The sequence below is a fragment of the Mustela erminea genome, chromosome 6, assembly GCF_009829155.1.
Source record: "Mustela erminea isolate mMusErm1 chromosome 6, mMusErm1.Pri, whole genome shotgun sequence".
Taxonomy (NCBI): Eukaryota; Metazoa; Chordata; class Mammalia; order Carnivora; family Mustelidae; genus Mustela; species Mustela erminea.
This window is the reverse complement of record NC_045619.1, coordinates 39,403,066-39,428,744: the sequence shown is the minus strand read 5'-3', so window position 1 is coordinate 39,428,744 and position 25,679 is coordinate 39,403,066. Positions and strand designations below refer to the sequence as shown.

At 34.1% G+C, this 25,679-nt stretch overlaps 1 protein-coding gene across 2 annotated transcripts in view; it reads left to right on the top strand.

The window, feature by feature from the left end:
* The window catches only part of SYT1 (synaptotagmin 1), a 542,261-nt gene that overhangs the window by 182,325 nt on the left and 334,257 nt on the right, over positions 1–25,679 (top strand). For both annotated transcript variants that reach the window (XM_032346925.1, XM_032346922.1), the window contains exon 2: positions 11,103–11,151. The gene's annotated coding sequence lies outside the window, so the exon portion shown is untranslated. The remainder of the gene's footprint in view (positions 1–11,102; positions 11,152–25,679) is intronic.

Below are 25,679 nucleotides of genomic sequence, written 5' to 3'. Positions count from 1 at the left end.
AGGGTTTGCATCAATTGCTTTGGTGAGGCCTTCACAGAATAAAAGAAACAAGGATAGCTGTTTAAATAGCTTAGTGTTTAAATTAAGTGATGTGAAATTGTCAGCTGGACCTGGTCTTCAAAGTACAAGTACCTACATTTTCTTTAAATAATGACCAGATTCAGAGGATGTAGGTTGAGTTTCCTCAAGTGTATACTATCTCCAGTAGTGCTGCCTTGGTTCTTATCTCTAATACCTATCAAATATACATATTCATTCTGAAAGTCTACATGGTGTGTGCATGTATGTGTATATATTCTCTATGTATATGTACACACACACACACACACACACCAGAAAGAATAAAACATGCCAAGTTAAGTCTAGAATAAACACCTAAAATTTAAGGATTTATTTACCTAAAATCTACTAAAATCAATTTCCTCAATTAAATTAATATTAATTGAAATAATCATCAAAAGAGCATCATTTATGAGAAATTAACTATTAATGTCACAATTATTTTTTTCCTCCCATATTAAAAGTATATTTTAAGAAATAAATATGAAAAGTTTCTTTAGTTAAAATATTATGTAAGGGGCACCTAGGTGGCTCAGTCGGTTAAAGCCTCTGCCTTTGGCTCAGGTCATGATCTCAGGGTCCTGGGATCGAGCCCCACATCGGGCTCTCTGCTCAGCAGGGAGCCTGCTTCATCCCTTCTCCCTCTGCCTGCCTCTCTGCCTACTTGTGATCTCTGTCAAATAAATAAAATATTTTTAAAAAATTTAAAAAATAAAATAGTATGTAATTTTTTATCATATACCTCTTGCAAATACTTCTGATCAATATTAAATAATGTAAAATTTGCTATTGTTGTAGATTATGCCTGATGTTAATTTATTTTCATGGCACTTGCCTCTTTTTAATAAAGGAGCATTAAAACCATGATATAGAAACAAATTATTAGGATAATGAGTAATCTGTTATAACTTAACATAAAATTCAGTAGAATTTTTTGTTTTTGTTTTTGGCTTGAGTATTCCTAATTCACCAAGTTGATCAGCTCTTACTACCTGTTAAGATGGTAATCCTTATTAGTCCCCTATCATGTAACTTCCATACTAAATACATCACACAATTAACTCTGCCCTTTTTTTCCCATTGACCTTAAAAGAAAAGTAAATGGGTACCTAAAAGGTACAGAGGCTAAAGTTTGAGGGATAACGGGTATATACCTGGGAGAGAGAAAAGGTAATGGTATAGAAGAATATATAATATTCTGCAGTCAGGCATTTCTGACATGGAAAATGTCTAGAGTATATGCCGTACATGGCAAAATATCTCCTTATCCCTTTTCCTTCTAGTGAGGATCACAAAATTAATTTAATTATGTAAGCTTCATATAAGTCTTTATGAAAATTGATCTAAATAAATAAATGCCATAGGAAATAATTAAAAACATTTTCGTGTCTTATATAATAGCTAAACACTCTGCAACATCAAGTAACTTTTTCACTTGCATAGAAAAACCAAGCGCAGAGCTGGCATTAAGTTTGTCCACAAGTAACTGGAGCTCCACGATGCAACTACAGCACCACAAATTGGCAAAGTACATTTTTAGTGAGAGGATGCTGTGTAGAGAAAGGAGACTGATTTGGGTTCTTCAAGAGTTTAGTTCAACAGTCATTTATGTAGAATCCCATATATGCCAGGAAATGTATTAAGCACTATGAACTAGAGATTGGAGAACTTCCATTGACATGGAGTTGACAACAAAACAAACTTGAACATTACAGAGTTTGAATTGGATAGAGTTATGATTTAGGATTTTAAAGACAGGGACCTTTCTTCTTCTTCTTTTTATTCCACACAACTCTTAGAATAGTACTATAGAAACTCAGTATTTGTTGAGATTTGCCTGATTATAGAGATGAAACTGTGGCTTTACTTGGGTCCACCTTCAGTGTATTCACAGTAAGACTGGGATTGGCATTCAACTAGGAAAAGGTCTATGTTTCCCATCAGCCTCTACCAACCAAGTTTACTATTCTTAATATAATTAGCATGCAAATGATTTCACTATATTGATATTTTAGTTCATGATTGTTAGTAAAGTTAGAAATCCACATGTGATAGATGATATCACATAGAATACATTAAAGTCTGTTAAGGTGAATTATATGATTACTTATTGATTCTCCCTATATCAAGAATATGAAAATGGTTATAAAAAATCAGTTTCTTTTCAAAAATGACACTACCTTAAACTATAACTAAAGAGAAAATCACAATACTAGCGGCTTCTATGGCAAATACCACAATGACAGCACTGAGAAACAGTAAAATTTACTTGCTATTGTATTTCAAATTGAAGATGGGTTTCTTCATTTGAGTTTCCTAAGAGAGAGTCCAAAACTAACCATTTTAATCCCTGTCTGGAGTCCTCCAAGGAAACTTGCCTAAGGAATTAGTCCTAAGAAATTAATCTTGATTATATTCTTTTTGTCAGAAAATTAGTTGCTATTCACAATGGACAAATGAAGGATTAAAGAATAAAAGCTGAGAAAACAACCCACCCATGTTTTGCTTCACCTGCTCTGCTTTTATTTTATTCATTATAGCATTTCATGGATGACATGAGAATCTTTTTCAAACCCAGGTTAAATAGTATCAATTTTTAAATGAAATTCTATTGAACTGTCACCTAAATATCTAGTCCTAATTGCTTTCTGTAATGAAAAATGTACTAGAACTTAACTATACGTTACCCCTGTAATTTGATGGCTAGTCTCCATTTTTTTTCTCACATATATTTAGAGTTTTTTAAACATCTTTTGAATTCTCGGAATAATTTATGATTTTATAAGATTGTATTTTTGCTCATTTTAAGAAATAATATTTTTATCAGAATTAGATGGTTGGTTCTTGCTTATGGAAACTTCTTTCTTAGAATCCATCCCTTTTGATCTTTTCTATTTATCAATTTGGTTTTACCCATTGATGGGGGAATCTAATATTCAGCATATGTGCTGCCGAAGCGAGCACCGGGGGAATCTAATATTCAGTCTAATATTCTGAAACAATCTTCATATTCTCTTTCAGAATTAAAATCCCACTCTATTCTTTGAATTTCTTACCATGTACAGCTCTACACATCTAAGAACTAACTTCTAAGTTGTTTTACTCTGTTTATTGTTGTTTTAATTTCTAGAGCTTTTGAAATTCAAGTGCTGTTCATTTAAAGAGTTGAAAGTACAACTATTTGCTTTATCTTGAGTTTTGGGTTTTTAAGTCATCACATAGCATCTTTTAGCCATCCCCATGGTATTTAGCTCTTAACTTAGACATTCAGTCAAATTTTGTAGGTTCTAATTAAGTGAAGATGTATCTCTAGGCTTCCATGACCTCAGAGTTCTATTTCCTGCCTAATATAATTTAATGTGAATTACGTAGATATTTAGAGTTAAAAATTATAAGACAAAGGTTTTCTACCTCTTACAAACATATCCTGGAGGTAATCTTATAATATTAAATCCTCATATGTAGATGAAACTGTTAGGTTGATTTGGGATTCTTTTGTTTAATGTAGGAATAATGATATTCAGGCAGAAGTTCCATAAGTACTGATTAATTTTAAAAAGGTTACATGTTGAACATTTTTTTTTAAAAGCTCCTATTTTTAAGGCTTCTTGTTCCTCTAAGATTAGATATATTCAATTACTTTTTTTGGCAAAGATTTTTTTAAAGATTTTATTTGTTTATTGGAGAGAGCTAGAGAAAGCGTGAGTGGAGGGGTGGCTAGAGGGAGAAGCAGTATCCCCAGTGAGCTGGAAGCCCCACCCAGCAAGCATGAATGGGGGGAGGGGCAGAGGGAAAGGGAGAAGCAGACTGCCTGCTGAGCAGAGAGCCCAAAGTGGGGCTCAGTCCCAGGACTTTAGAGTCATGACCTGAACCCAAGGCAGATGTTTTACTGAGCCACCTAGGAGCCCCTCAATTACTCTTTTTGAAACTGAAGACACCTCAATAAATTGACTAATCTAATTACTTCCTTATGCTAAGTATTGTGTTATCCCATTTTACAGATGAAGCCATTTAGATTACTTATTTGAATTGTTTCAGGGGCTACACATTTAATAAGTGTTAATGAAATAGCTAGAAAATAGATTTTCTACCTTGTCAAATCTATTCCAACACTACAGAGACTTTGTTGCTAGGGGAAAACAGGTATACACAGGACTGAATCTAGCTAGACCCTGGCTCCACCACTTACTAATTCCAAAAAAGTTTTAACAACTACTTCACCACATCCTTGTAAATCTGAATGTGATAAACATATGCAGTCTGCTAAAGGCAGTTTATTAAAGAGCCATTCTAATTATTTTTTTAAATCATGCTGCATCTCCAACAATAGGCATATAACCACCCACAAAGACTCTCTGAAGAGGGCAGTTTTCATGTGAATGTCAAGGTCCAGGATATCTATGAACCAATGTGTATTGTTTTTATTTGTACACTGCACATTTACTAACTAGAAAGAGATAAAGATGATTCTTGAGAACAAGGTTTAACTAAGAAACAGCTTATTTCCTTTTTTTTTTTTTTTTCTGTATGATTTTTCCCTACATGGATGTTAAATAGAGAAGACCCAGGAATACTCCTTAGTTGTGGTTTTGTCATACTTGGCTTTGAACTTCCAGCTTGGTACCTTCCCATAGTGCTGAACTGAACTCAGAACACATCACAGCACTAAAGCTGAGGCACTCAGCATAGAACTATAAAAATGTCCACCCTATCCCAACATCCCACTTATTTGTCCTATGGCATTTTGCTGGGTTTGAATTTGCACCAAACCAAGGTTTAAATAAATTAAATGTTCTCCTTTAGCCTTAAATGTGTGCATAGAATTGCTGCTACACTTTCCCCACCCAACCTCTAAAACTGGGAAATGTGAGTCAACTTAGTTTCATTTCTTGTAACTTCACCAACACCCTCTGTCACATTAGGAATTATGCAGTTTTTATAGTTACATTGGAGCCCTTTATAAATATATTTGGTGGGCTTCTGCTTTTCATAAAACTAGTAATTATGTATCTACTCTATCTAAATATTCACCAGTCTCCAGTTGGACTCCAATAGTCTCCAGTTGTTGGAAGACTACAGTTTGTACAGAAATCAAAACTCTCTGAAAATAGTCTGGTACTTTTATGTTCTCTCTCTTTCTCTCAGACCTTCCTCCTCTTTTCTACCCCATCCTTCCTACAGAGACATTAATTCTGCCATCATTGACACACCAGCTTTCTTAAAGGGGTATTGCAATCAGTAGTCTTACTTCCAAACAGAATTATAAGAAATATTCTGCTCTGGTCTGACAAAGCTGAGAACAGGGTCCCTGCTCACCTCATCTGTGGATCATACTCAAATGATAAGCTTATTTCAGGTTGTAGCTTCCCATGCCCTTAAGGCTATTCAACTAGATCTTTCTGTTTGAAGAATGGTATACCTTTTATCCCCATGACTGGTCTTTAGTACTTCTTCCCCAAAATGCCTAGGGAACTAGCCTGATGAGAAGAGAACAAGGTAGGCACTTCATGGAAGTCTCAGGATCATCCACCATGCTTGATGTCCAAGTCATTTTTGGTAGCTGCCTATCAGCATTCCAGTCCATTTCCTGACCTCAGTGCATCATGCCCCTCTCCTTCCACTGACCAGTGTTCATTGAGCACCTAACTCATTTTAGGGGATGCCTTATTTTAGGGAAACACAAATGCAAAGCCCCGGCCACCTCTGGTTGTCAATTCAAAATCAGTATAGATGGAACTGAGGAAAATAATCAGATCACATCGAAGTGAAAGCTAAATTATGTCTTATAGAATATAAATGCTCAAGAAGTTTGTAGAAAATAAAATGCATGGGAAAGCCAGTGTTAATTATCAAAGGCTTCATGGAGGTGTAAGCAATTATGCCTGGTGGATCTTGAATTAAATAGGTCTTCATGGAATTAACTATAGATCCTAAGAGTTACTTCAGCTTTCTTTTCTCTAAGATAGGAAGTCCCAATTCTATGACCTTGTGGTAAAAGAACATTTATATAAACTCCTGTCATTTATGGCTTCTTTGGAATGCTCTCCACTTCTGTTTTACTTGAGGACTCTCAAGGTGGAAGAAGGGAGTGTGTACAATCACCTTGATAATAACAAAAAGAACAGATAAAGTTCTCTACATCTGCATGCCTGTATCAATAGTACACATAAATGTCACTTCTAACCTCAAAACCATAAATCACTTGCATTCTCTCTTCTATATTAAAGTCTCTTTCAGTGGGATTTATTTTCCATTACTTGAATCAATGCATTGCTCTTTCATTCACCTTCTCTATTTCTCTCCATTTCTCTTCATTTAAAACTCATATAAGGCTATTCTCTTCTACGAAAATGTTCACAGTTACCCATTTTAATAAACAGAACCATATACAGAAATATTTAGATATGGAAGGCACCTTGGAGAATTACCTTTTTCCACTGTCTCATTTCACAGCTGATAAAATTAGATTAAGTGATTTGTCTAAAGTCACACATTAGATAGAGGCAGAAGCAGACTAGGATTATAGGACACTAAATTTTACTTTTGTCAATATATAATTATTCATTCAGCAAACATTTATTCATGTGGCAAGCACTATTCTAGGGGTTGGAAGCCAATATTCTGCTCCTGTACACTCCTGATTCTGTAAGATTCATTCTTCCTTAGGTGTGCTGGGAGTTTCTGCTCTACCTTTTATTTTAATAGTTTTATTTCTTCATGCTTTGATAGTGTCCTTATCTTTACTCATTCCCAATTAACTTCCCCGAGCTTCTCATTTAATTAATTCCCATCCTCGTTTTCAAGATACAAACTGGCTCTCCTGACTTAGTGCCATTCTGCCTCATTATCAGCCCCCCATTCTCAAATAATTATTTTGAATATAATGAAAATGTTAAACATGGTTGAACCCAGTATGTCATTATTGTAACTGACTGCGAACAAATGTTTTCATATGTTTCGACTTGTGTAATAAAGTGTCACAACAGAAAATGAGTAGACCCTTCATCCCTGCCCCCCTTTTCCAATCTCTGTTGGTAAACATTTGTTTTTATCATAATGAGGACAGGCTTGTCAAATTAAGCCTCCTAAATGGATGTCAATGGTTCAACACAAAAAGAAAATATAGAAATATTCCTTTGTCCTCAGTGTAGGGCAAAATATTTTGTCCTTCTACTTTTCTTTCAAGAAAAGTTCATATTCTTTCTGTTTATTGCCTTCCTACCATTCCTACCAGCAGAACCCTAGGTACTAATAGTGACTGCATTTATGTGCAGAACACTCGTTTGTTTACTTTATTAATTGATACATTACTTTTCTTTTATTGCCTAATACTATTTTCCAGATAAATGTCACCATCTTTTATAGTTACATGCAAAATGAGACAATCTTGCGCTTAATCAACAAAATAACAAGCCATAGTTCAGTGAAATATTTTGTAAGGATACTGAAAAGTGGCACTTTAGTTCTATTTTTTAAAGGTAGTTTTATAATCTTTTTGATAGTGATCATTTTCTCTTTAATTAAAACTCTCAAAAAAGTTCCTAGGGTAGTATAAGAAGTTCTTATATGTCCTTTACCTAGGTTAACCAACTGCTAAGGTTTTGCTCTGTATCATTTTCTCTGTCTATATTATTGTGTATATTCTATATATTATATCTATACTATAATACTACATATGTGTGTATATATACACTGTTTGTATATTTTTCCTAACTAGGATTAGTTGGAGACCTGGTATAACTTATTCCAGTATTTTAGTGTATATTTCAGTATAATTCCTAAGAACAAGACTTTTTTTTTACACAGAACAGTATCAAACGCATTCATCTAATTCATAGGCCCTTGTCAAATTTCATCTGTTATAACATTAATGTTCTTTTTTTAAAAGATTTTATTTATTTATTTGACAGACAGAGATCACAAGTAGGCAGAGAGGGAGGTAGAGAGGGAGGGGGAAGCAGGCTCCCCACTGAGCAGAGAGCTGGATGTGGGGTTTGACCCCAGGACCCTGAGACCATGACCTGAGCCAAAAGCAGAGGCTTTAACCCGCTGAGCCAACCAGGTGCCCCAACATTAATGTTCTTAATAGCTAGTCATTTTGTCCTATTGGTCCAGGATCTGATCTAGAATCACGTGACATATTTAAGTGTCATGCAGTGTTTTATTTTAGTGTTTAAAATCTTAAACTCAGTCACTAATGACCTGGATCATGTTTCTTTTTAAAGTAATCTCTGCTTCCTGACTGCTGTTCCAAGAATAAGAATTTAAGCCAAAAGATGTCTAACAAAATCCCTTAGGATTAGTAATATCTGTGTTGAGGAAATGACACATCAACTTTGTAACTATTTTCTAACCACAAGTTTTGGCATTTCAGTAGGAAGAAGTCCAAGGAAAAGAACTCCAAGTTTATCTGTAATTTGCAGTTTAGAGATTTTGATGCCATTCCAGTTGACCTGGGGCAAAGGGATAATGTTTACAAATGGCCATTTTGCAAGAATTTGCAGCACATACTTTAAATCTAACCCTAAATAAATATTTAGGTTAGTGACAGGTTAGTAAAAGCTCCATTCGAACCAATATTTTCATCAAAATGAAATATTTGAGATATTTTAAACAAAGTTTGGATATAAACATCAGCTATTTGTCATTCCTCAAACTGAATCCTTTTGAAAAAAATACAATGGTGCATTTTTAATATTGAACATAAAAATGAATACAAATAGTGCCCTCCTCCCACAAAACAAGGATTTGTAGTATTTATGCCTAAAGCATACAGTGTTTTGCTTAATTCTGTAAATAGAATTATGATTAGGGCCTCAAGGTACAGCGGTTTAATTTCTAGCTGTCATCAAGCAAAAGTAATCCCTAGGTCTCAGTTATTTTCTTTTTTCTCCATGTCAGGCCTGCTTCTAAAACTGGATAAAAAAACATGAAAGTGTCATCAGATTTATTGACTATGAATGCTCATACTGTTTTGTGAAAAATACATAAACCTACCTAAAAAGATTCATCTTTTTTTTTTGAAGTATCATATAAACACATCAAAGTACCAAGTCTCAATACCAGGAAACTGTCTGAATCAGACCTACTGATACCAATTACGTTACTGAAAAGCCAGATAGTTTGCAGAAAATGCAAAACCATCCTGTGCTATTTTCACTTTTTTCTTCTAAAATAGAGATGTTTATACATGCAAGAGACAGAAATTAACTACCAGAAAAATACGATGCACATCCACATTCAGTGTAGCGATTAAAAGTAAAATAGTTGTTTGTCCCCTACCGTAGAACAGGCTTGCCCATCCATCCTTGTGATAGATGTGTGTGCAAGTCCAAAATGAAATCAAATCCCTGCAGATGGCTCATAAGTCACAAAAACTGTTTAATCCTTCCCCAAGGGGAAACCAACCCCTTGGTAAGTCTTAGTGTACAATAAATACAATGTCAAATATTCTTAGTTTTGTGGTAGAAAACTTTCGTTTATTGCAGCAGGTGCCCTCGCCCCCAAGAGCTCTATGTCACTCTGGTTCCTGAGCATGTGCACTCATTGCATTTGGTTGTAGTTTTTGTTTTAGTAAGAAAAGTGTCAGTAGACGGAAACTATATATAAAAATCTTATCTAAAATTGATTGTGGCTCAAAGTCGTATTTTAAGAATCAGTCGGGCAAATCTAAATGCATTTTTACAATGCTCTTTCTAATGGCTTTTACTAGAAAACGGTTGAGTTTCAAGCAGAAATAAAATGAAAGCAGACCTTGGAGGTTTAAGCATTGAACAGATGCAGTAAATGCAGCTTTGGAAATATAGCTGTCACTTCAGATCTTTTATGCTGAGTACCCATATGCACCAATTGCCAGAGCTGCTAGCATTGTATCTGTGTAGCTCTGCTGAAACTGGACGCTGCAAGAACTCTTCAAAACAGAATAACATGCCTATTATGAACCTATTTCTAAATATTTCATTCTTTCTTGGTTTTCATTGTGCCTAAATTTTTTGAAGACTAAAACTGAAGAGAACTTACATAAAAAGGTACTCGTCTCTAGCATTATGAAATTTTTTCATTTGTGCATCGCTAACTTCTCAAAAAAAAATCAGAAATTCTTGACATCTTTATTACATTAAAGCAATTCCTGATATTGACTCGGGAAGGATTTTATTTTCTTATTCCTAAACTAGAAGCTGTACCTTTTTTTAAATGCAGTGATATGAGATTACTTTTCTCTTTATCCCTGATGAGGGGGATATACACACACACACACACACACACACACACACACACACACACACTTGACCCCTTGAACACCATGGATTTGAACTGCATGGGTCCATTTTAATCTGTGAATTTTTAAAAAATATATATATACACTACTGTATTGTACTGTCAATGTATTTTCTTAACATTTCTTTTCTCTAGCTTATTTTATTCTAAGAATGCAGTATATAATATACAAAATCGACTGTTGATGTTATCGGGAAGGCTTCTGGTTAACAGTAGGCTGTTAGTCAAGTATGGTGGGAGTCAGAAGGCATACAAGGATTTCTGATTGTAAGGGGGGGTGTCAGTGCCCTTCACCCCCACATTGTTCAATGGTGAACTGTAGTCATATCAACATTAAACATAGCCCCATGCGCTTAATTGGGTAATAATTATATAATTTTATATGATTCTTTTTAATAATGTAATATTCTCTAAAATGTCTACCTAGATTAGTATTACTTCATTTTTCAAGTTGAAAAACTATACCAGAAGCATAATTAACTTATCACAAAAATGAGTGTATAAACTACTCACAGAATCTTAATCTCTAACACTTGAAACCAACTTTAAAATCCGTATGTACTTATCATATACTATAGATACTAAATATACATAACATTATATTGTATTGTGTGTATATATATACATATATACATATGTATCAAGATTTTTAAGTAGAAATACTACATAATAAAATTAATCAGTTATAATTATGACAATCTGAAATGACACTGAACTATGTAGTGTCATAAAACTAATGAGTGCATATGTTATTTTCCTTTTAGAGAAAAAGAATCTGAAAGGACAAAATACCCCAGAATTCCTAACAGAACGGTAAGTACTTTCAGTACTATACAATACTTATTATATTCTCTACGTCTATACCTATAACATTCTATAAAATCAGAGGATCTTTCAAATTTCTTTTACAGAAACATTCACCTTTCTATTTTCTAAGATAAGCGATTAATATAGTAAGCAAAGGGAGTCTTCTAAAGATAAATCCCAATTTAATGGAGTAAACTGAAAATAATTTATCCTATAATCCTCTTAAATAAGAGGGCAAGGTAATTCTTGTGATACATCCATGTGACAGAAATATTTATGCTGATTCCACCATATCTTCTGACTAGCATCATATCATTTTAAATTCTAAAGAAGAAAAAATTAAGTAAAATTTCATCAAAGTGTCTCCCATCCTATGTGTGTGCTAGAAAATTTACTCATTTTGAACAAAATCTGAAACAGAATCAAGATGCTTGTTTTGTTTATAGTCATTAAATTGGAATTACCAAGAAAAATGGCAACCATCTGTAGGCTTTAAATCTATACTATAATCTCATTAGTACATTTCTTTCTAATATCCTCACAACTTAACTACAACATGTTTTTCTTTACATAGCTATTAATTGATAGTAGGAATTTCTTTCCTAAATATGTTTCTGTGAAACAAAGTTAATATTTTTGATACCATTTCTTATGTTAGAATTGGTAACACTATGATTTCCTAGGTACAAACAATTATAAATTTTAAATACATGAATATAAAAAATAATGAAGGTAGAAAAGTCCATGTTGATGAACCATGTTATATCACTTTAATGCCATAATTGTCTTGAAATTAGTTTGCAAATTCACTTCCAGGTTGAATTTTTAAATGGTCATTGATCATTTAAATGAGTCATAGATATTTGTTTACATTCTTCATACAAAAACCAGGTAATATTTACCATACCCCCCTCACAATTTTTTAGTCATCTTATAATTTCACTGTGAAGAGCCAACAATGGCTGTTTTTCTGATCTATCCTTAAGTGATTTTGTTTATTATTCAGGTGTGACTTATATAAATTGCTTGATTTGAATTGTACTTTTCATAATTGTATTGAAATAGGATTTAGTATGGCATCCTTTGGAGAGAATCGATTCAAGTAATGAGGTCTTTGCTCATTTGGAATAATCCTAGGAAAATAACATATATATTTCCAAGGAAGAAATCATGCATTTTCTTGGTGTGTTTTGTGCTTTGTGGTAGTTCTTCTTTTTAGCCTTTGTATTTTATTTACCAAGGACATGCTAAATGAATCACAAATAACTGTAAGGAAAAATGACTGACTCTAGCCCAAATTTAAAAGGCACAGTTTATGCCTTAATGATTTTATAAAATATTTACAAAGAGAAATACTCTGAATTACAATAATATTGTCAAAACATTATAAGTATCTTAATATAGGTCTCATCTTCCAAGGAGTTCATGACTTAAGTGTGTCAGTACACAACGCAAAGTATGATATAAAGTGAAGACGTTGGATAATGTAGTGACTATTTTTCTTGACTTTATAGAATATGTGTCTGTGTTGCAAGCTCATGAATAATAAGTTTGTACAATTTGTATTTAAATCAAGCCTTATTAATTGAAAATTTTCAGCATAGGAAAACCATACTAACATATAATTTTGCCTCAAAGCCCATTGCTGAAGAACAATTTGGTAATTGATTAGAATTTTACGAATTATCTTTAGAGATATATTGCACTTATATTTCACAAAAGCTTTTATGCTTAAGAAAGATAAGAAAAATAAGAAAAGGACCATTGAAAATTTTAAAATAGTGATTTTCCTCTGGATGACCAAAAACTCAGTGGTACTTTCAAGTACTCTAAGGGTCAGTTCTCTATAGACTGAATTAGTATACTGGATAATAATAATAACCAAGAGGATGCATTAAAAAAACATTCAGATGCTCAGGCATGCTTCTCAGAAACTATTCACATTATCTTAGATCCGCTAAACCTCTCTAAATACTATTGGGAGTTGATGTTCTCACTCAAAGCGTGATTATTATTAACAATCTCTCTTTCCTGATATACCAAATAGAACAAGAAGTTTTCAGAAGTGTCTTAAGAGAAAATAGATTTTAACTAGGAAAGTATTCTGTGATTCACTAGTAAATAAATATTATTTGCAAATGCCCCTCATGACTTTCTATTAGTCAAACTCTTCTCCCTTTGAAGTAACAAGTTCTTATAATCAAAAAGTAGCATTGGTGGTATAGTGCTGAGTATAGCTGCCTTCCAAAAAGTAGAGGGGTGTGTGTGTGTGTGTGTGTGTGTGTGTGTGTGTGTGTGTGTGTGTAATAGTAGCATGGAGTTAAGAAAAAAATGTATCTATCTGGTGTACTATGTTCATTTTACAGACATTACTTCCTCTAATATCTTCATTTATAAAGGGCCAGATAAGTCAACTCATTTATCCAAGCTCTCTTATCTACTGACAGAATCAAGAGAAATTCTGAATTAAATAACTACCCACTATCTTTTTTTGCCTGCCATATTAACTTTGAAAGTACTTCCATAAAAATTGAGGGTCTCTGATTGGTTCAAGAAACTTGTTTTCAAAGCTTAATTGTTTTTTTCAACTAAAACACTAATCCAATTTTGTACTATCTACCTATAACTGTATCTTGATACAACTCATTAAAATGATGTTTATGGTAGAAAGAATTATATACACAGAGAGAATCTAAGTTTGAGTCTTGGCTTTACCCAGCTCCCTCTCTCATAGTGAGGAGTCCTGGAGCATATGGGGAGATCACACAGCTAAAAACTACCACATCATCATCATCATCAATAACAATAATACATACATACAATCTGTCATCAGCAATAGTTAAGCAATTACCTCTTTGATGCTCTGTTTTCTTATCTGGGTAATGGAGTGGGGGAAATGCCAAGTCTACTTTCCAAGACTTTCTGAGATCAAATTAGATACATGAGTGTGTAGTGATGTTTAATTATAAATTTTGGTTATTATATGATTATGGAAAACCTTTTATTGCTGTAAAAAGAAGTTCCTTTCCTATGAAAATTTGCCTTTGTTGTTCTGGGAATCCAATAAATTATTTTACAACAGTGTATTGATGATGAAACTGAAAATGTTGATTGCTGTCTATTCTAGATAATGGTCCTCCAGAAAAATAATGGTCCTCCAGGAAAAAAAGTTCCCTCTCCTTGAATCTATCTATAATTTACCCTTCATCCTGATTAGCTTTTTCATCCATAGGCCTAAGATGAGCTCTTATATAAAATAAGGAGAGTTAGGAAAGTAAAGGGTACATTTTTTGGGTTCTTTGTCTATGTCAGATGCTTTACTAATCATATAATGACATTTCATTTAGTTATCAAAAGAATACTTCTGATGTTACCACAGCGTTGTAGATAAATGAAAATAAGAACTGAAATTTTTATAAAGTTAGTCTAATTAGTAGGCAACAAAATTACCATTTGAACTCAGGTCTGATACCCCTTTCCAGGTTATCACTCTTAACTAAACACATCACAGTTGGTGAAGGCAAGGCATAGTGTATTTTCCTATATGAATGATGGCATGGTGAGAAGAGATAAAACTAAAGAATAGATCTTTTTAAAATGTGATTAGTCTATGTAAAATATTTGATGCACATATAATACCACTTTTCTTTATCACTTATCAATAAACATTAAATTGAATCATGCAAAGTTGTTCTTCAGATGCTAAAATTAAACAGGGTAGGAGAATTTAATTATTTAAGACAACTATCCTTAGATAGAAAAAGTAGAAGCAAAGTTGAAACAGATAATAGCCATAAGTATAAAAGCTCAGCTAAAGGAATAGAATTATATTCATTTTGTTTATAAAGGATATTATTACAAAATGGATGTTTATAATTTGTATTTCCTAGAAATTTTATGCTTGCTACATTATCTGGGTTTATTTCCTTTAAGTTTTGGTACTATTTTGAAAATCCTTTCATTTATTTATTCTTTATTTTTTATTTAATAGTTGCTGTTGAGTACCTACTTTATACATTTTCCCAAGTGTTGGAAATACAGGAGTGAACAAAGCACAGCCTCTGTCATCAAGTTAGCTTATAGTTAGTATGACTACAAATACTGGACTATTCACTTTATATAGATAATAATAGTACTTTGGCTTATAATAATAGACTATCTTTTTAAGATATTCACATGGTTAATCATTATTATGTTTTTATTTAATAAATGATTGACAATCTTGTCACTTTCTTTGGGCAACTGGGTAAAATGGGTTTTCCACAGTGATTATTATTTATGCTAAGGCTAAAACCGATGAGATTTCATGACTTACGTACTTCCAAGGATACTAAAGAATAATAACTCACTTTGTGTTCAAATTCCAACTTCACTACTTAGTTACTATGGGATGTAAAACTGTTTAGTAGACCTCTAGATGTCTTCATTTCTTCAGTGAGTCATTTGAAATAGTGTTACTTTGTTGATAGTAGGTACTATATAAAGTTAGCTACTATATATTAAGGAGGGCACCTATTGCATGGAGCACTGGGGGTTATACACAAACAGTGAATCACGAACACTTCATCAAAAACTAATGATGGACTATATGGAGCCTAGTCTAACAATAAAAAAAAAAAGTTAGCTAATACAATTATTGATAGAATTCTGTCCATTATTTCTAGAAACAATCTGATTTGGATACTCCCATTGATATTTGTCTTTATTTTGTTCTGAAAACTTTATCATCTCTCATGACTGTAAAATATAACTTGTACAGTTATGAAAGAGATAAAGTAGAAATATTTAAAACCATATAGTTGATCTTAAAGCATATCATGTAAAGTCTCCAGTTAACAAAAGGTTAAAATGAATGATTTTGCTATCTGAATAATTTATGCTAATCTTGATCTGCTCTAACATTCTGATTTATTCACTTATTTGTCTGTACCAGATCATTATTTTAGGTTGCATTATTTATTTTTGTAATTTAGAGCAGTGGCAATGGACAAAGAGCTACATTCGAGTTCTATTTCTGCCACATTGTGACTTTATGACCTCAGGAAGACAATTTGACCTCTTTTCCTCAATGCCCTTATCTGTAAAAATGAAGATAATAAATCATACTTTATAGGTTTATACAAAATTCCATGCATGTTAATTATGTGTTTATTACAGAAGTTTGCAAATAGTAATAATAACATTATAAGCAAATAGTAATTTGTTTGTTATATTTTCTACTAAGGATATCTCCTTTGAAATATTAAGGGAGCATCCTTTTAAAATTATAAAACATACACAAATCTACAAAGAATAGAGGAAAACAAGTGTGGCAGAAGAAAGAAGAGACGTGGAGGATGGTTAGAAATCTTAAATGCAAGATAAAATTTGGTTTTGATACAGTAGAATGTAGATATGCTCTGGGAGGGTCCCCACCATGAGCCCTCTCCTTGAGGACCTCTTCCCCCTTAAAGCAATTACTAAAATTAGACATGGTCTATAGCATTTCTCTTCACAGAGGTTAAAAGGAAGACTTAAGACATTTTTTGACAGTCTACATGGCCCTAGAGGTAAGCTGAATCACTCCACATTATCATGTGTAGGTTACCAAAAAGGCTTTCGACCCTAACATGAAATTACTTACTTCAGAATCATGATGGGGTCATTTTCTCCGAGAAAATAAACCTAACCAAACTATAGGTTCAACAGGCTTCCAGAAATAAAATATATTCAACATACGTTATTATATAAACCATTTTAAAGGATAGTTTTATGCCATTGCATGGCAAAATGATACATTCTCCTTTCAAAATATTAAATAAAAATGTGTATATGATATCTGAAATTGAAATCACAAGATTTATTTTTTGTCACCAAGGAAACCTTAGAAAACAAAATTGCTCATTTTGCTGATTTCCCTATGGTAAAGAATATTTTATGAATTTTTTCTTCAGTTTATTTTCTTCAATTATTTTCTGTTATATATCTTTTATTTTAATTGTCTTTGTTGTTTAAGTCACTCTTTTGCAAATACCATAAAGAATCTCTTTACAATACTAACATGGAATATCAGTAGTAATACCACTCCCTCTTTTAATGTTAAATCTTGTTCTGCCTCTAGACATAAGCATATCTCAATCTTAGTAATAACCATTTCTACGTCAGCAAAATGCAATTTGCAGTAAATATCTTATCATTTTTCTCCTCTTTAAAATTTAATCCTTATATAAACTGCAGACAATTTTCTGTTCTAAAATACAAAAAATCTGGTTCAGCATATGTTCCATTGTACATTTGAGCAACTTATATCCTGGTATTATGCTTAATATAAATTGCTTAATCCTGATATTGTTTTTATTCTCTAGTTCCAAAAAAGTCCTGCCAAAATCTGTGTTTATGAATTGGTACAAAATGTTTTGGAGTAAGGAAATAATGTCTCCAAACGAATGCTCAAAATGCATTTGTTTTGCTACCTCAATGACCCCCAAAGCGATATTATCTGAATTTTCAATAGTCCGAAATGTCTTGTAAGAAATAACTCTTAGCACCAGTTTTTCAAGTTGCTCAGGGTTTTTGCTGTTTTATCCATTTTATGTTTGCATCGAGCATAGACACAATTTGCTATAACCTCTCCTGGGAAGTTATTTATTTTTTATTAGGAATGTAATGTTTGAACTTTGAAAGATTTAGCCTTGGATTTTCCTTCACTTTTGGACTTTAAAATACTTTTTTCTAATTTTAGAGACAATTTTCTTAATGCCTTCAAATTATGTCTTAGACCATTACATATATGCTCGTATTTACTTATTTATTTACCTGAATTAGGTCTATTAACATAATTCTAGAAAAGTGGGTTTATGGAATTGTATAATTATTAATGTACCTATTAGTTTTAATTATGGTAGGATTTGCACAATTATCCATGTTTTACAAAAGCAAAGCCAAATGTGTCATTGAGACAATGAAAATAATAGAGAAAATACAGGCAGTCCTTAACCTATGAAAGGGTTATAGAACAAGATACATTTTAAGATTTTTTTTCTTCCCAGTTCCTAGGATGAATATTTGCCCAGAGTGGTTGCACAAACAAATACATGAAAACCCACAGTCTGCACGGCATCATGGTATTTGTAGGCATGGGGATGAGACAGGACGAGTGAGAAGAAGACAGGGGAAAATGTTCCTTCATTTTTGCTGATACTCAATTGACCCTGCCCAAAATGTAGACAATAAGTTCAACTGCCTTTCCAAATGGACTTATTTTCTAACCTTTGCCTGTTTCCTGATGTGATTCTTCTGCTTCCCAATGGAGAGTCTCAAGCTGCCATTTCTTTAAACCAGACTTGACTTCAAAGTTCCCAGCCCCACTTTTCTCTTGATCATAATGCCTCAGGATGACTGGTATGAGAAAATGTCCAAGAAAAAAGGAATGGAGTCAAAGTATTTATACCAGCCCTACATTCTCCATGCCCTCTCCCTAACCCCCTCACACACAATTGTTAAACCAAATAAGCAAATGACAGGTTTTTGGCAGTGCAAGATCCTGAAAGTGAATTTAGGTCATATGGGTGGAGATACTTGGGGATAGGAACCACAGGTTCTAGATGCAACATTCCTGCACTACTCTTTACATTTCCTTCAAATCCTCTATGTAGGAGCCCACAGTTCCTTTATTTTAATACCTACAAGTTTAACCAAGGGGTTTTGTGAGGCTGGTGACAGAAGGTCTGTCAATTAGTTACAGTAGCCTAGAAATTATCTGCGCTTTTTTTTTCTCTTTTAATGTATCTAAAGTCCACAATTAAATATTATTTGTCTCTATTTTAAATTTTTAAATTTAAAAGAAATGTATCCCCAATATAAAATGATCAATTCATGAAGTAAATATTTAAGTGTCCCTTCCACCTGAAGGAAATACCTTTATTTTGTACCAGTACCTTTGTCAGCTCAGTCTATAATGAACTATCACAGGCTGGGTGGCTTATAAATGATAGAAACTTACTTCTCACAGCTCTGGAGGCTGGAGTTCTGAGACTGGGGTGTCAAATGTGGTTGTGTTCTGATAGGAGCCCTTTTCCAAGTTGCAGATTTCTCATGAGGTAGAAAGAGGGTGTGAGAGAGGTCTCTGAGATTCCTTTTATAAGACCACTAATCTCATCATGAGAGCTCCTCCACTCTCCTGATCTCATCACCTCCCACAGACCCCACCTTCAGACACCATCACAGGGGTGTTAGGATTTAAGTGTGTGCATTTTAGGGGAAGGAGAGAAAGCAGACATTCAGCCCCTCGCAACTATCTATACCACCCATCTTATTTGACAACTGAGATCAAGGCTATCATCTTCAAATTTTAACATTTAATATTTATTATAATTATGGTTATAAATATATGCTTTATTTTTTATTGTTTAAAGACTTGAGAGCATGAATGGGGGGAGGGGCAGAAGGAAAGGGAGAAGCAGACTTCCCACTGAGCAGAGAGCCCAATACGGGGCTCAATCCCAGGACCCCGAGACCATGATGTGAGCCAAGGGCAGATGCTTAACCAACTGAGCCACCCCAGGGCCCCTAAACACATGCTTTAAACAATCACTCCACTAGTGTTGATCAGACAAATGTTGTGCTCTTTTTGGGCTGGCATCAACAATTATGGAGGTGTCACAGGGAGGCCAGACCAGCCTATCACACCTGATTTTGCCAGACTTGTCAGGCAGCCCCAACCAGCCCACACCTCTGTCCTAGTGTTACTACATGGGAGGGACCATTAAGAACTGAACATTTACTTCCTTTTGATGCTTTACATGTACTTTCTCAGAGAAGATATATATATTCATATTTCATAAATAAGGGATTCTGAGAGGCAAACTAACTTCCTCAAGGTAACATAGCTTATAATTTTTTAGCCTGATGTAGACTTGGGTCTATGTGACACAAAAACTTCTCCTCTTAGACACACAAATTTCTCAGACATACACCACAATGATGTTTGAAGAGTTTCTCTTTTCATGAGAGTGTGAACTCCCTCAGTATGGTAGGCAAATCAACTTTTTATCCCAGACCCTGGCACAGAGTATGTGCTCAAGGCTAGTTGAATCAGAGTGATAGACTTTGTAACTCAGATCTATCATAGCACTGGCTTTATCCAAAGTTCTCTCTTCTCTTACTTATCTTCACTTAAAGCTAGCCTTATCTACCTCCCCCAAACACTGCATTACAATAAGTTTATTTTGAAGAGCTATAGTTTTAGCCTTAGACAAATCTGTAATTTGTTGACCTTTTTAAAATTGTGATACAACGTACATAAATTTACTGTTTTAGCCTTTTCTAAGTGTACAGTCTGATGGTATTAAGTACATTCACACACAAAGAAGTACATTCACACTCTTGTACAATCATTACTAACATCTAACCTCAGAACTTCATCTTTCCAAACTAAAATTCCATATCTATTAAATAATAACTCCCCATTCCCTCTCTCCACAGTCCCTGGAAATCACTATGCTACTTTCTGTCTCTATGAATCTGTCTATACTAGGTATCTCCTATAAGTAGAATCATGGATTATTCTGTGTCTGACTTAGTTCACTTAGCATAATGTTTTTAATGTTATAGCATGTGTCAGAATTTCCATCTGTTTAAGTCTCAGTAATTCCTTGGTGTGTATATACTCTATTTTGTTTATCCATTTATCTATAATTTATTGAATGATACAGTTGTCTTAAGTGGATTTTTTGCCAATTTCCTAACTAAAGATGCAAATGTAAAAATGCAGTAAGTTTGTGACTCCTAGAACATCTCTCTTTTTTATCATAAACTCTAAAATCAATCACAGAAAAGTAGCTCAAAAAGGCAATCAGTAAAAGACTTAGATGATTTTAAGTTAATTTAGGGTTTCTGAGTCATAAATATGCCACATTTTAACTGCTTATGTTAGACTTAGCCTGTCTTCATTTAATTATTTGATGTTTTTGTAATCTACTGATCTTTAGAAGATTTGCAAAGATAGAGGTATTTTTAAATTTCCTTTTCTCCAAAAATAAATAGAATAATAGGGAGGGGATTGTTGGTTCAAAATGGAAATACAAATTTATAGCCTTCAACTTTTCTAATATGGCCACTTAGCTTCTCATCTGCATTATGGAATATTATTCCTCAACAAATACTGGATGAATCTTAAATCTTAAAGTAAGTCCCTTCATATTTTCAACAAACATTCCTATATATTTACTAATAATTCTGTAACTAACATTTATTGAATGTCAGATACACACACATACATATGTATACATCATCTCTATATATCTTCTAATAGATAAGATTTATCCCCATTGTACAGATAAGGAATCTGAGGATCAGAAAGATGAAGTGATTTTCATAAGTAGTAAGTGTGAGAGTTACTAAGTCTGAGAGTAGGATCTGAAGATCAGGACTTCTAGAAGCAGAACTGTTGCTTTCTGACACCTCACACTGTCTCCATGGTAGAGTAATTCACCTTACAGTGGGATGAATGGACACTCTTGGAAGCCAGCAGGTGGACGTGGCTTAACACTGCCTGAAAACCTTTACAAAGGAAAGGACATTCCACAGTGACCTGACATGACTTACTACCATGCTGGTTTTCCACGTATCTTAGGTGACCCTCAATAGTATGATCCGTAACATTTTGTTGTTATTTTCTGGCCCATTGGGCGAGGCACCAAACCCTGCTTCCCAAGGTCTATGTTGCTTTAAGTTACTGTAGTGAGGAAATTTCACAGTGCTGTCATGCTTTTGGTTAATACAGTTTTGTGTTTTGCTTGGGAAAGACTATTCTGATAGTGTCCTATTGATTCAGATGTTTTCTGACAGTAGCTGCCTACCAGGTCTGCCTTCATTGACTTTTCAATGTTCTGTTACAAATAACTTGCATGTACAATTTGATATTGAAGGACACAGAAGGTTCCCTACTGTGCATGAAGTCGGAGCGGCCCTGAGCATGGGGTGGTGAGTGCTTATTATCATTCCGAAAATCACCCACTGGTCTGGGACTGCTGCCATAAAAGAGCTGTGTTTTCTCTGTTATTCTGTTTTCTTGTCCTCCTTGTTTTGTTTTTCTGGACATTCCAATGCACCTCTTATTCTTTAAAGGTTTAAACGTCACTCTTAGAAATCCTCCATGCTCACTGCAACTTGAAATATAAAAATCATAGGTGTTTTCACATTCTTTTGAATGCCTAGAATCCCATATAGCTTGAATTGCAAGTATTTGTTTTATTTGTAAAATTTAAAAGATATCTTCTTCGATATTTCTCTTTTTTTAAGATTTTAATTATTTATTCGACAGACAGAGATCACAAGTAGGCAGAGAGGGAGGGAGGAAGCAGGCTCCCTGCTGAGCAGAGAGCCTGATGCGGGGCTCCATCCCAGGACCTGGGACCATGACCTGAGCCAAAGGCAGAGGCTTAACCCACTGAGCCACCCAGGCGCCCCTCTTCTTCGATATTTCTAAAATTGTGGATGGTTAAAAATGTCTGTTATAATAATAAAAATAACTATAATCTATGAAACTCCAGTATAGCACACTGTACATGTTATCTCTAATTTTGCCAATCCTACAAGTTAGGTATCATTACTTTATTTTATAGATGAGGAAAGTAAGACACTGAGAGGCTACATCACTTGCCCAAGACAATAATAATTCTTTCCTCTTTTCCAATCACACTCGACTATTAGTTCATCTAAAGTGGCAGCAATATAGTTCAGATTTGCCAAGAACTTCACAGTTCGTGTAGCCGTTTCACATATGGTACTTCTTTAACCTCACAAAACTGGTATTTATACCTGGCATTCCATCTTACTTTTTGGGAGGTCCTCTAAAGACTCTAGATTCAGAAATGGATTATGGATTTTCTTACTCTAAAATATGTTCCTTTGTTAAGCGTCATTTGAAAAGGTGGCTTCATTTCTCCCACTATCAGTTTATGTTTGTACTTTATCAGGGGAGGAGGCAGCTAGAGATGAACTTGCTTGTTGATGCCCTTGAAGAATTCTTGAGATTGTGCTTACCCAGGAAATACTTGCCTGAATCAGAAATATAATAATGTTTTTGAAACCAATATTCAACGCCCAAAAAAACTTTATGGGAATTATATACATAATTTATATATTACATATATAATTATATACATCTGTGCTGTCTGTTTCCACATCTGCATATAAACCAAAGGCTCCTAGTCATTCAATATAGATGTATAAACAGAGGGGGGATGGGAGGACAAAGAGACAGACACAGAGAGAATACCTTACAAAGATTAGATAATATGATAATGGGTAGTAAGTCTATTTCTGTCTAATCATTAGTACTTCCAAAACCCAATGACATCATTCTCTGAGGTCATTTGGGATGAGAAGTAACAATTGGACAATGGGAACAACAAAAAAAGGTTGGAAGATTAATAGAAGAAAAACTAAATATAATCCAACATGTGTGTTACCCTCCAGCTCCATGGAAACACAAAGCCACCTTACTCATCATTCAAACACCAGAGTTTTAGCTGAAGAATTTGACCCTACTTTGCCTAGCCTAACTTCCTCCCTAGTGGAGTTATTTTCTCCCTCTCTCTTATATTCCCAGAGCATCTAAGACATGCCTCTACTTCAGTATTCATCTGATCTGCTGGATATGAGCAAAAACAGCCAGCTGGATCAGAACCTAACAACCTCCTCAGAACCCACTAGTCCAGAAAGCAATCCAGCACTTTGCTCAACAATGCCTAGCACATAGTATATGATTCTGCAATCACTCAACAGTACCAGACCCTGTGCCAGGACTGAGGGCTGTCCTCAAAGAATGTTTGAAGAAAAGAGAAAAGAAGATGGGGGTGGAGAAATGAAAGAAAAAAGGACCTAAGGATAGGAAGACAGGAAGGGAGAGGGGCAGGCCAAAGATACAAGTAAAAACGTGATGACTTAATCTCTCACATAGTATTACATATAAACTTATTTTCTTTCAGCAAAGAAGTTTATTTGAAAAAATAAATATTTCAGAATACTTCAAAACTCACATTGGAAATGAAGCAAATGAGTTTTTATATAAACAAATAAAAATTTAAAAAATATAAAAATAAAAAAACAAAAAAAATGAAGCAAATGAGTTTTTATATAAGACCAGAAGTCAAATCTTTTATGGTTTTTTGCCCATTAATTTGGAAGTTTATTTATCTTATTACCAAAATACTTCCTTCCATTTCATATATGAGAAGACAAGATCTTTGTTCACTCCTTAGTTGACAAATTTTAGAAAGAGACTTTCTAATATGTCTTTGTAATGTAACAAAAGTCAGAAGAATGTATCACCCAATCTGAAAATTACTGCATTAAAATATTCCTAAATAATACAAAATCTATCATATACATGCATAAGTGAGTATGAGTGTGTGTGTGTATGTTTTCTTTCTCATCTCTTTGAGACCAATAACGCTAATTACGCCAGTGTTCCTAGTAGGAACTAACTATTCCTCGCATAAAGAACTAACTCTTCCTCACATAAAGACCATTTATTATCCATTTTCCTGCTAATGCGCTCTGAAGTTCTGTTTTCTTCCTTTTTATCTCCTCAGCTCTGCCCTTCCAAGTCCTAAGAAAGGCCCTGATTTTTCTATTGCTTCTTTAACTTCGAGAGCTTCCACGCTGCCATTTTACTGCTTTTCATACATTCCGATTAGAAATTAAGGGTGGACTGTGATCAGACGAGGCTTTCTTGTTCTGCTTAATGACTGACACTTAATGTTAGCTCCTGCCATACCGGTGGGCAGATAATGTATTAAATAAGGCTGATATTTTATTTTTCTTCCTATCTTGCAATAACCCAGTAGCAATAATTAGTGGTCACCGAAAGCAAGAAGAGAAACAGAAAAATAGATCTTGAGGAAAAAAATCAAGGATGATTTTTGAATATGTATTACATAGTACCTTGAAATTCATCAAAATCACCTCCCAATTTCTGAATCAGATCTGACAAACACATGCCCCACTGTCTGTTAAATCTACTGGACAGTCGGTTATACAATGAGAATGGAACATTTATTAGTCTGTGTATTTACCTGTATAGAAGATGCTCTGTACCTTGGTTTGAATTTTCCTTCTTTTCATTGTCTTATGGTTTAATTGGTAATAATGCTCTAGATAAGGGGTTGCAGGAATTGTAAAAGAATAAAGTAATTATTCCCAAGATAGAAAAGTAGATGTTTAACTAAAATGAGTTAGACTGTGAATTGGAAGGAAAAGACCACACATACACACCCATCTGCATGCATATATCAGCCACACACAATATAATGGCCATACTCAGGCACACACAAAGATGTGCACATGTGCCGACTCCACCATACACATACTCCACATACGGAAGTACTCGTACATATACTCACAAACACATACAGAGACAGCAAAGTTATGCTCCCCTTTTAATTACTAAGCCACAGGATTATATCAGAAGCAAGGTAATACCATAGAATAGCAGTAGATATCCGAGGAGCTTCCCCTGTTCCCCAGCACCACAGAGGGGGCTCATGGTT